The sequence below is a fragment of the Cariama cristata genome, unplaced genomic scaffold, assembly GCF_000690535.1.
Source record: "Cariama cristata isolate BGI_N322 unplaced genomic scaffold, ASM69053v1 scaffold5379, whole genome shotgun sequence".
NCBI classification, from domain to species: Eukaryota; Metazoa; Chordata; class Aves; order Cariamiformes; family Cariamidae; genus Cariama; species Cariama cristata.
In genome coordinates this window covers 15,087-27,894 of record NW_009636212.1, presented here as the reverse complement: position 1 = coordinate 27,894, position 12,808 = coordinate 15,087, and the positions used below count along the sequence as shown (strand labels likewise).

The following is a 12,808-nucleotide window of genomic DNA, read 5'->3' as shown; positions in this document are numbered from 1 at the left end:
TTGGTGTATATTAATTAGATGACTACTTGCCTCCATGAAAGATGAGTCCTGAAGGACTGTACTTTGTCAGGAAGAATAAAGTCTGTTAAAACCGTGTCTCTAATGCTTTCACCCACAATTCGAAGGCATGCAAGCTGTCTTCCTCTGGGCTGTGGCCAGGGCTGTGTAATCCTTGGCTTCTCTCTGAGAGCACTAACCAGAGGTTTAATTAGCTCGGAACGCATGTGTGGTGATGTAGGCACTAACCTTCAGGAAGGCTGGACTGCACCACCACCTCATTTCATAGGGATCACTGGCAGATGCTAATCCACTTCAGGTGCTGCCAGCCTGAGTTGGAGTGGAACTGGCATACTGGAGGTGAGGCAATTTGCCTATCTTGAGTCATCCTGCATGCCGAGTTGCCTTCATACACGTGCCCGTGTGTGTGTACATATATATATATACGTAAGTGTATATACACACACGTGCATGCACTGAAGAACCCAGAGGCAGCTGTGTGCAGGAAGACAGAAAATAATGAGAGAGAGTGATACAAAGTGGAAGGAAAAGACAAAAGATCACAGCCAATGGTTCTTCCCTTGCAGGAGGTACAGTGCTGGACGTGGCTTTTTCTTTCCCTTCTCGTATGGTTATTTGTTCATCTTTTGTCACGGGCCCTGGCCAGGCGATGTTCAGAGAGAATAGCTCGTTTCTCCCCGGCTTGCTGTAGCTCCTGCTGATGCTTCCATCTACTTCCCACTGCCCCGTCGTGCTGGAGTGTGTGGTTAAGAAAGAGGACAGACAACGGGAGATGCAGGAAAACAAGGTCCATCGGCTTTGCCTTTGAGTCAGTCAAAGAGCTATTTCTACACCTTACACGCCTCACCCTGGCTTTTATTCTCTTAGATGCTTTTGCTACTCTTATTATTAATGGCCAGCAGAAGCAAATTCTTTTGCTGCTCCATCAATCCCTTTCTGTGCTGTGCTGATCCTCGACAGAAATCTCAGCGCCTCATGTGCGTATGTGATCTTGAAAAAGATATGGCAGTTCAGTCCCAGCCTCAGGTTTTGTTTAAAAAAGTACAAAGCCTAAAATAGATAGAAAAATTTGAATTCAAGTACAAAAAGAGCATCTTATTTATTATGCTGCTGCTTTTAAGTTATGTCAAGGGCATATTGAATATATAGACGGCACCTTCTATTAATATGCAGGTAAGTATAGAAAAAAAGTGAATTCAATTATGTGTGCTCCAGCACAGAGTTAAGCTGACTAGAAACGGACTCGTTGACTTTCATCACCCAAGCAAAAAGCAGTACAGAGCTGGAACTCATAGCAACCTTACTGCAGAGCCAGATGGATGGATTCGCCTCTCCCAAATCCTCTTCATCAAGCCCTGAGGAGTGTAAACGTTCATGTGCTTAGACCATGGAGATGGATCTAATGGTCCTTACAGCACCAATCACTCTAGCAACCATGAATGTGAAGTGTTTCAGGAACTGTGGGAAGATTGCAAGCTCTAGCTTTGCAAGTCTCCTATGGTCCAGCCTTTCACCAAGAGCAATTTCCAAATCATTGGAGTTCAGAAATGGTTTTTCCTTGAATACCAAGTTTGCCACAATTTCTGCCTCAGTCTCGTAGCAGCAAGGGGTATGGCAAATGGCTGTTAATCATCAGGGCAAAGAAAAGGAACTAAAGAGCTATGATCCCAATACAAAAGAATAGGAAGCAATAATTCAGCAGGTGTGGATTCAGCAGAACATCCTGCAAATGTTTGGATGGGCATGTGTACGTGCAGGGGACTTCATATATTTGTCAGTGTTTTTGTCTGTAAAGCTGTAGGAAACCGCCTGTTGAGTTTCTGAGACTTAATAGATGGGAGCTCAAGAACATTTGAGGAGAAAGCCTCTTTCTTTTCTAATATCTGTGTAAATAACTCCATGTGCTTTATTGGTCTCAAAGTCTCCACAGTGGGGAAGAGGAGAATCAATAATCATTTAAAACTTTGTGAATCAATGAGATAAGCAAGATAGGCACGACAGCAGCTTCCCAACAGAGGTATGGCTCAGTGGTTGATTAGGAAGAAGGGCTGAGTAAAGAGGAGGTAGATGCTGCCATGCTTTCATCCACCCTGGAGCACAAGAGGTAATCAGCTACGTCCAAAGCCAGCTCTGATGGAGATCAGGTCTTCAAGCATGACAAATGAGACTGCATATTGAAACCCTTATTGCTTGTTGCAGCCAAGGACTCTTGTGACACGCTTCAGTGACACAATCGCTTTCCAAAGGAGGGGCTGGATCCCGAGTCCAGAGTCCAATGGTTCAGGAATCTACCTCTGGTTCCTCTCCTCAGGCTTAGAGAGTCCCCAGCTAGATCTGAAACCAGAAGTGTCACCAGGGCAGTGCAGGTTGGGATTTGAACTAGTTAGCTTTCCGGACATGGCAGCTCGACCGGACACGAGCTGGAGTTTCCAGACAGCGCTAGCGCACGGATGCCTTAGGACCAGTTCATGGGTTTTGTGCCTCCTGTTCCCCGGTGCAGACATACATGCTATGTGCTAATGAGGCAGCTGCTCCAAAAATGGACATTTTATGCCCAGCCTATTTTATACTATCCTGGCAGCGTAAGGAAGGTGGTAAAATCCCTCTTAAAACGCACCACACAGAGCTGCTTTCTCGCCCAGTGCATGGCGAGGGTTCGATATCGCTCCTGTCCCAGCCCACGCTGTAAAACACAGGTTGGAGTGAGCTGGGGTGAGTCACGTTTGGGAGAGCTCAGGTGTACTCCGAGCAAGCAGCACCTCCTTGCCAAAGAGATAAGATCTGATTCGGAGGGTGCAGCGATGGGTAGCGTAGATCCTCACAGTCTCAGAAAGCTGTGGGTATGAAAGGGCTGAATGCTTACCCCCAGGCTCAGGAGGAGGAAAGGTGAGCTCGCTTCTTTCTGAGTTTCGGGGCAGCCTCACGGCAGGAAGCCAGTGACCTGGCCTAACTGAACAAACCTGGCTCTGTTTCTGGGACTGAATCCCCAGGGAAACAAAGACAGCAGCACAGAGGCTCCATGCCTTCCTCTCGCTCCACAGAGGAAAATAGCCCCAAGGAGCACGGAGGCAGTCAGGAACCAGCCCTGGAGAAGGAGGTCTGGGCATGAGGGGTAATCTTGACCTCACTCCTGCCTGCCCCGAGTTACCCGGCACAAGAGGTCCAGGCAGGCAGTCCATCAGCCCCCCTTCTCTTCCCGAGCATCTCTGCAGTCCCAGCAGGCTGCTGGGGGTGAGTCCCTCTTTGGGGGTGGGTAGTGATGCCCAGCCCCAGCCTTCGCCGTCCTGACACCGGCCCTGTCACCGGTGAGCCACCCCGTGCCTCATGCCGCACTGCCGGGAGCTACGGTGGGGCCCTCCCCGCCGGCTGTAAGGAGCTAATGGCCACATTATGTGTGCGTGGTTGGGTGGGAAACTAAACTCTGCTGCTGAATTGGGACCAAGGTGGTGGGGGCCAGACTTTTTTTTCTATTTTTTTTTTTTTTTTTTGACTCAGAGCATCAATTATGACCCTCTGAGAGAGGAAGCAGCCAGGTATGGGGCAGTGGGAAATCTGGAGTCTAGTCTGTGTAATCCAGTCAGATCTCAGCTCTTGGTTTTGTCCCCTTGCTCTCCCATTGTAAGCCGGGCTTTTTTTTTTTAGTTTTCTCTTTTGGGTAAAAGAATTGCCTATTTACTGCCGGGCAGAATGAATGAGGCTGAAGCTTTTTATTGCTCCTTGCCTTTAGGAAAGTGGAGGGCACATCTACACAGGCTTTGCCTTCAGATGCTCACCCACTCGCACTCAGAGGCAAGCCACCTCTGATCCGAAGGGTGCGTAAGCTCTATCAATGCATTGAAAATGATCTAAACTGGTTAATAAGGCCATCCTCTAAGAAAATATTAACTCCTGGCACCATATTACCTTAAAATGACCACTTTTTGCTTCATCTGTGGCCCATCCAGCTCAGAGCACAGGCACAGCCAACTTCACTCTGTCCATAAAGGCTGAGAAGACCTTGGCACCATCAGGACTGCAGGTGCCATGTGTCAGGATACGGAACAACAAACAGCCTTGCCTGCAGAAGGTTAATGCTTAAATAAGCAATGCAGAATCTGAGGGAAAAGGGGGTATCGGTACTTCATGAGACAGAAGGGGAGTGGAGGCTCTCACAGACACGATCTGACCTGTCCACAGATGGGCCAGAGTAAGAGGAGATCTCCAGCTCCCGAGAGGCTCAGAGGGCATTGGATGCAATGCTGAACTTCCAGGGCTTATCTAAATAGACTCTGTGAACCTTTGGAGGTTCAGCTCATAATAAGGTTCACTCATAATAAGAGACCAAAGGCATACTTGATGAAATGGAAGAGCAGTTAATTTAGAAATGATAAAAAGAAATAGTATTTCACCCTGGATAGTTGATTTGAGAAATTTATTCAATGACATCTTGCCAAATACCGTGACTGGACTTTTTTAAGGGCGCTGGATAGTTTTATGGCTGCTATTGATTAATATGGCTATACCAATGACATCCCATTCAGCTTACAGTCAAAATTCAGTCCTTAGTCTGGAGGGTAAGACAGCCAGGAAAGAAGGCCCAGGCAAACACCATGATGTAATTGGATGGATGAGTAATGGGGCAGTCTGACTTTCCTCTCGCTGTCTTGGGCTGGCAATGTCAGGATACGAAGCCAACCTAGTGGGCTTGTCTGAGCTGGGACAAGGGAGCTAGGCCAGGGCTGTCCGGACTGCCGGCATGGTATAACATGGCACCTGGTCGGTGGAATCTACCCAGAGTGACCAGTGGTTTGAGCCATCCATGTAAGCTCATCAGACAAGGAAACACACACACACACGGCGGTGAAAATGGAAATGCAACAAGCCTGGTGTGAAAACTGTTTATCCTGGCAGCTTGCTAACTGCCATTTCCCCTCTGTGGAAAACTGCTGGCATCCATACGTGATGCTCTGAGAAGCTAGTATGGCATACCATCATATACTAGCCTGCTTTGACCAGTGATTGTGTATAAAATTCACAAATAGTGCACCCTCGCCTTAGCCAAACAACTTTTGAGGTTTTTTTCTCTGAATTGTACACATCAGACAATGGCCCTGGTATGTTTGACACTTTTTTTTTTTTAAATTAACTGCATGTGGTATGGAGTGAACAATCCCAAGATCAAGATTACAGAATCTAGGGTATCTTGTGTTTCCTCTGTTGCAAAACATTTCGAACAAATGATTTCTGTGGACCCTTAAGTGGAAAGTAGAAATCACTCAGCTGTTTTCAGCCCTTGAGTCATCTGTACTCAGAGCCATTTCTACTGCAGCTCCCAGGAGCTCCTTGGTGCTGGAGCACTTACACAGTTGCCTTGGGCCAGGGCTCTGCAGCAGATCTGTTTCCACTGCTACAGAGGGATAATGTCCAAGCCATGACTGGGATCTGTGATACGATGATACTCACGTGTACAGTTAATGTCATTATACATGTGAATCTTGGTACATTTGTTACTGTTAACCAGGGACAATTGAGCTACACTAGCAACTCTAGATTCCTTATGGCAATTATTCTCAGTAGCCACCAGGGATGGTGGCTTCCAGAGGAGACCTAGAGAGTCAACAACCATTCTCCTACTTGCCACAGACCTTCTTTCTCAGCCACTTGTATGCCCTGCCTAGCAGGGACCAGAAGGACATGCTCTCCTGTAAGAGAGGGCTCTTCCAGACCTCCGCTAGTTTATCACAGTATCTCCTGCCAGCCTTTCCATCAGTGGGGACACCGAACTGCATCTCTCCCTTTCACTCATCCACCAATTTCTGTAATCAGGTCTCTGTAACCATAATCTCTGAGCTGTGTATCTTCTGACGACTAAGGCCAGTGCTCAGTAGTTATGAGAACAAGGGAGGGAACTGATAAATGATACGGTTATGTAAACCACGTTTCTGCATCTAACGAATTTGAACTTCCCACTGACGGCACGTTCCCAGGGCAGCTCGGAGGATTTTCATCAAGAACAATCCACTCATCAGTGAATCAGAGCCCTGGGAAAGGATCGCAGGAGGTCATCTGCTCCATCTGCTGTGCAAGCCAAAATCAGTAAGAACCCAGGGAACCTGTTCCAGTAAGACGGGAAAGTTTTGAAATCCAACTAAACAGTATCAACCGAGCAGAGTCATTAAGAAATGACACAGTCCAATGTGCTCCAACCTTACTTTGAGTAGGTTTTACTGTGAATATGTGTATTTGTGGAAATGTGAGCGTGTGTGTGTGTGAGAGAGGCAGAGACGCTGTTCTAGACGCCAGTCCCACCACGAGGACATTGTGCTAGGGCTGCAGCGTCACCGTGTTCTCATAGTCCCTACACCAAGCACTCAAGGAAAGGACTCGCACAGGATGATACAGCGCGCAATATTAAAAGCAGAGTTTTATTGTATTGCGTCGTTGAAAACTAAATAAAAAAATTAAATGCAGGGAGAAAAAACAAACAGGCAGAAGATCCTGACCGCAGGCAAGCCTGAGGCAGTGATGCATTTGTGGTAAGAATAACCAGGAGTAAATGAACACTTAAGCAACAAAGATCCTGATTTCCTGTCAGATCTGTTACAACGAATGGGACTCAGAAATACAGAAAATTTAATTATAAGACTTTGAACTGTTGCGGCATTTTCCATCACGACCAATAAAACTCCCAGTGAATCAGGTATCCCACCAGGACTGTGACAAATAGGTACACAGTGGTGTGTCAATTTTGAAGAAAAGAAATACATAGGTAGGGAAATTCAGGGCTATGTTTTCCCAGAAGTTATTTGGTGCTTGCTCACTCCTTTTTGCCCTCACAAAATGTGCGGTAGGCAGGGCCGAACTCTAAACAAGAGGCAGCCCTGTGTGATTTGTCTGTAGGTCGCAGAGGAATTTTGCAGATCAAGACTGTGCTGAAGACACACGAACAGCTTTTCTTCTACATCAGGAAAATGAGAAGAGGGCTTTGGAAAGGGATAGTGGCCTGAGTCGTTAGGATCTTATAGGAGCCCCTCTGCAAACTGGAAAGGCAGGGCAGGGCAGACTCCAGTTGATAAATTATGAAGCAGCAAATGGGGGTAGATACACTGCTGTTCCCAAAAGCCTAATAAAAAGGGGCTGCTCCCAGAGCAGCACCAATTGTATTTCTCCTGCACCTGTGCAGAGATAGCAGCCTAGGGCATTTTGCAAAAACACGGTTTGTTTCTCCGAATCCAAGAAGCAAACACATGCTCTTGACTTGCTTCTCACTCAAATTCCTTGTGCCTGACTTGACACACCTGGCCCTTGTGGGGTCTGGTACCTGGACTGGAGCTCAGGGAATGGCCACCAGTACCAAAAACCTGTTCATGGCCTAGCCACGACGGCATGGCATGCAGACCCAGGTTACATTCAGATAGGCTGCACGGAGGAAAGGTAACGTGGTGACCTCCTCGCTCCCCAAGTCAGCAGTCATACTATGGCCCAGTGGAAGACCCTCTGGTTCCTCAAGATGACCGGCCCACTGCAACCATTTTGGGGGATCTTGCATTCCTCTGCTTTAGGGATGCTCTGTAGTCTGCCCCATGCCGAGAAGCAATTTTGCTCTGGATAGTAAGATGTTGTTTGTAAGGCAGTAATTGCTTTTGCTTGCCTGGCGAATCCAGGGAGGCTGTTAGGAAGAAACTTGTGAGAGAAGCACCCCAGGGACCTCTCCTGCCACATCTGAGGTAAATGGTTCGTTAAATGGCAGTGATTGGTTTCAAACGGTGCAGCTGCGGGAGGGCTCCTCAGTCACCTGCAGCCTCGCCAAGGGCTTGCATCTGGGGTGAGGTGTGGGTCAGACCTGGTCTTCCCACAATGCCTGCATGGGCCTGCCCTTGAAGGACAGGAGCACTGGGCAACTTAGAAGTGGTGCCAATAATACCGGGTTGCTCTCTAAACCTTGTGCCACCTCCGCAAACCCTCTTCCATCCACCTAGGAACTCGCCAGCCACCAGCCTCCAAGAGGAGGCTTCACGGTGAGTGCTTTTGCACCTTCATCGTGTGCAATTCAGCCTCCTTATCTGAGGGGTTAAACGTGCAGGAGGAGGAGGCAATACTTGTCCCAGCAGCGGAAAACTTGGAGCAGATTTTCTGTGGGAAGCCATCTGTCAGCTGGGGAGGGGTGCTGTGTCAATCGATGGGCTCCACCTCCAGCTCGGCTCTGCAAGCTACAGATCCCTGACCTTGCAGGGTGGCAATGGGGGCGTACCAGGATCTCTGGAGGCACCGAGATGCTGTAATGGAGCCCCTGCTCCTTTCGACTGGGTGAGGGACACCCTGCAGCATCTTGCTGCCTCTTGCAGCAGTTAGTGATGGAAACCCTGAGCTTGCAGGTGAAAGAGCTGTAGGAGAAAGACAAGCTTTTTTTCCTGTAGCCAGGGGATTGTATTTCACCTGGATGATGTGCAATGTAAGGGACTTCTTCTGCTTCGAACTCAACCCATCCTGGTCCCAAACTTCTATCTGTTTCCTACTGGCAATGTTGATCCATGGTTTGGCTGCTCCAAGGTGAAAAAGGGAGGATGGAGAGTGTGAAATTTCTGCAGGAGAAAAATAGGAGCTTGTAATGTTCTGTAAAAACCTTCAATGTCTGGAAGGGTAAAATATTCCTTTTTGGTTTTAGACTGCAACAAAGCAACAATGATTCTATGGGGGTATGTGTTTGTAAAAATGGTAAAAACCCCTTAGATCTATCTCCTAATTTAAAAGCTTTCACTGTAACACCACAGGGAGGTCAAATTCCTGCTCTGTCTGATAGCCCTGTGCTTCTCTGTCAGTTCAGATCCTTTTTCCCTGACCTTCCATCAGGTGTGGTCAAAAATAAGGATAGGAAGGAAATTGTGGCTCTCAGGCATTTTTCTTAGTCTGCTTTTTGTCCCCCAAATGGCACTCACTGAGATTCCCATCCAGCTCTATCAGCAATTCTCCTGATTTATTATGAGAGGGACACTTTTTGCTACACTCTTGTCCACCCTTCCTCCCTCGTGCCTGTCTTTTCTGAGTGCCGAGTTGGTTAGGGAATGAAGAACATTTGGCTAGCCCAAGTATTGTGGTGATCAAGTGCCAAGGGACATCTTGGCAAGCCAAAAGCTGGACTAGCTTGCACCTCCTTAATGCTCTCATTTTGAATGGAAGTTGCCTCTTCTCGCTTCTTCTGTAATAAAAGTGCAAGCAGTTGCTCATGAGCAATTATTAAATGCACAGCCAAGTGGTCTGTGCTGTTTGATTTAAGGAGGGGTGCTTACATTTCTCGGTGGAGAGGAATTGTTTAGCTGGGTTGCGATAAAGCTATCTATTTAGTGTATTGATTTTTGATGTTCTGATACACTCTGGTTAGTGAGGAGCTCCAAATTTTCTCCTTGAGTCTTTGGGGCTGAGTTCCCTTCAACAGTTGGGCTGTGCACTCGTGTGGAACGAACGGGCAGCAGGCACTTTAGCTGGAGCATCTGACCCTGCTTAAAATCAGGGGGAGGGCAGTACCTCCCGCACCTCGCTATCACACCTACTAACTCCTGCGTACCTGCGCGTGTGTGTGCACGCAGCCTTGAAACACTCGTGGGTTTACCCTCTCCCCTCCTCTATTTGTCACTGAGGAAAGCACCCAGTATTTTTTCAAACAAGACTTCAAGACACTGTGTGTCAAATGTTTCTGTAATTCAATAGACAGGTCCTTCAGATCTTAGACTCTCTCTGCTAGAAACGGTGTAAATTTGCTGTCAATTCAGAGGTTCTTATGCATAAGTATAGAAAAGCTTTTGTTGAACTTAATATAAAAATAAATACGTCATCAGTATAGCCGTCTTGCCTTTTCATGGTACTGTAGGGCTGAGACTTTGCACTCCAGTGTTCAGTTTGCTACAAGCGGCTTTCAAAGGCACAGTGCAATGAAGAGAGATGCTTGTTCAGGCTTTCTTCAAACTCCGGCAGATGCCATGACAATAGTTTAATCTCTCCTCTGGCTTTCCTGATTTTCTCCGTAAGCTTCAAAGATAAAAAGTCTCTTTTTATTGGAGAGTAAATTCTTCTCCTGAGCACAGTTCTGGGAGAAAGGGGTGAATTCCAGTGACAGAAAGTATGAGATGCTTTCCACAGATTGAGAGACTCAGTCGCTGCTCCTGTTTTTTTAACTTGTCTCCAATTTGTTGCTTCCTTCTTTTCCTTTTTCTTTTTGTGTACATTTATTTTTCCAGTGAGCAAAGAGCAGCCCTAAGAGTACTTTGACAAGTGGGTGGTGAGCTGTGTGGAGGAAGTCAACAGAGTTTAATCACCAAACCTCATAGGAGAGGCATGGAGATCTGGGAGTCAGGAGTCTTTCGCATAGGACCTAACCCATAGGGTGCTCAGGAAAGAGAAGCAAACAGCTTAAGGCTGGATGCAGGATCAGAGCTTTTTTTTTCTGGAGTTGCTGAGCTATGGCATATTTTGCCAATAGAGAAAATGGCTATAGGTAATCAAAACCATGACTACAGAAGGGATGGATGGAGGGATGGAGGGATGGATGGATGGAGGGATGATTAACTGGCATCCCTGCTGAAAAACAGCTTTACCTGCCAGGCTGTAGGGGAGTGAATTTGGTGGAGAGCTGTTCTAAAGGTGAATGTCTTGAGGTAATGTCTTGAAGCATTTACACAATGAGTTTCCCCAGGTCTAAAACTCCTGATTACCTCCTTTTCTGTTTCAGCTCTTCTGGCTTACTGAAAGAAGGTGGGGCTTCTACCTCACTCCTAAAAGTGGTGATTGGGTTTAGAGAGCTTTCTTATTGTAATGGGAATCTCTGCAGAGAACTATCATTCAATTCTACCTTTTTTTGTTTGTTTGTTTGTGATCTAATCCTACTCCACAGAAGTCAGTGGGAGTTTGCAGTTGATTTTAAAAGACAGAAGAACAATCCATAAGAGAGCATATTGGCAAAGGCTTTTTCCATTCCTTTCCCTCATTAATTGGGTAAAAACAGGGATTTGGATTTTACTGGATCTGTTACAAATTGAAAGCCTGGTATCTTGTGAAATCCCAGGACGAAAAAGGCTTACACTATGCCAATGGAGAGCTGAGATCTGTACAAAACTCCCTTGGAGTCTTGGAGGTTATAAAATGGTACAAGTTCTGATTCTTGCAAAGATGAACTTGGTATGGTAGGAGGATATGAAAGCAATACCAAGAGAAATATTGAGCTGACATTTCTCTAAAACATGGTATAAAGAAAACCCATGATAGTTTGAAATTTTATTTTTTTCCATTTTATTATGCTTTATGTTGTTGTGAGACTGAGCCTTCACAGTTGTAGCACTCTGTGCTACCACTTGCTTTGAGAGGAGCTTGCAGTGGAGGTTCTCAATAACTGTTGGTGTCCAATGGTTTTGCCTACTGTAGTTATGTTTCAGCCTGGATACTCAAACTAGAGTGACTGTCCCAAACTAAATCAATATTGAAGCTGCTGTGTATCCTGTTTATACTACATATAAGGTTATGATAATCCCAGGATTAAAGCTCTTCATTTCTGTAGCCATGGGATATTTTGTACATATTCTCTTTTTCTGTCCTCACTTGTGTACCACTTGTTCCCTGTCTGTTAGAATCATGCCTAACATTTGAAAACTCTAAGTAATTTTGGCAACCTGCCTTTAAAAATAAAGTAAGGACAGCTGGTCATAAAAAGGCTTTTACTTCCTTCCCACTTGCTTCACTTAAATTTTAAATTTTTAAAAGTTAAAAATCCTTAAGCTCTGGCCAAGACATGAAGTATAACATTCTGAGTGTGTGCCTCCCCATCCATGCTCAACAGGTTGACTAGGAATGCTGTTTATGTATTTCCTTTGACCTATTCTCGTTTTCTTTTTCTCTGTCTTCCTCTCTTTGACTGCCTATTCTAGGATGAGTCATCCATGTTCTTCCAGTTTGGCCCATCAATAGAACAGCAAGCCTCTGTCATGCTCAACATCATGGAAGAATATGACTGGTACATCTTCTCCATTGTCACTACTTATTTCCCTGGTTACCAGGACTTTGTGAACAAGATCCGCAGTACCATTGAGCACAGCTTTGTGGGTTGGGAACTGGAGGAGGTTCTCCTGTTGGACATGTCCCTGGATGATGGGGACTCAAAGATCCAGAACCAGCTCAAGAAGCTCCAAAGCCCTGTTATCCTCCTCTACTGCACAAAGGAAGAGGCCACCTACATTTTTGAGGTGGCCAACTCTGTGGGTCTGACAGGCTACGGTTACACGTGGATCGTGCCCAGCCTGGTGGCAGGGGATACAGACACAGTGCCATCCGAGTTCCCCACCGGGCTCATCTCTGTCTCATACGATGAATGGGACTACGGTCTTCCTGCCAGAGTGAGGGATGGAATAGCCATAATCACCACGGCTGCTTCTGATATGCTGTCTGAACACAGCTTCATCCCTGAGCCCAAGAGCAGCTGTTACAACACCCAGGAGAAAAGGATTTACCAGTCCAACATGCTCAACAGGTAAGGGAAGGGGCTGGGCCAGCCTTACAAAAGAGGGGTCAGAGAGGACCTCTGAGACCAGAATAATTCTGTTAGGGCACGTGGTGCTTTGGGGCAGTGGGTGGTGTTGGCCAGAACCTGGGCAAGGGGAGGTGTGCTGATGGTGGGACCCGCGTTGCTGTCCGTCGTGAGTGCCAGTACTGTCACCCCCGTGGAAAGCCTCCGTACAGCACGGGGCAAGCCAGCATGAGGAAAAGGAACAGTGAAGGCATAGTGCAAAAATTTGAGTGTGCCCCTTGATGCACAAAATTTTGCTTTTAT

The 12,808-nt window shown here is 46.6% G+C and overlaps 1 pseudogene across 1 annotated transcript; it reads left to right on the top strand.

The window, feature by feature from the left end:
- Positions 1-11,909: 11,909 nt before the first annotated feature.
- LOC104167539 lies at positions 11,910-12,508 on the top strand (annotated as a pseudogene). Its single transcript, XR_696504.1, has one exon. The product of XR_696504.1 is annotated as a glutamate receptor ionotropic, NMDA 2B pseudogene (transcript).
- Positions 12,509-12,808: the final 300 nt, after the last annotated feature.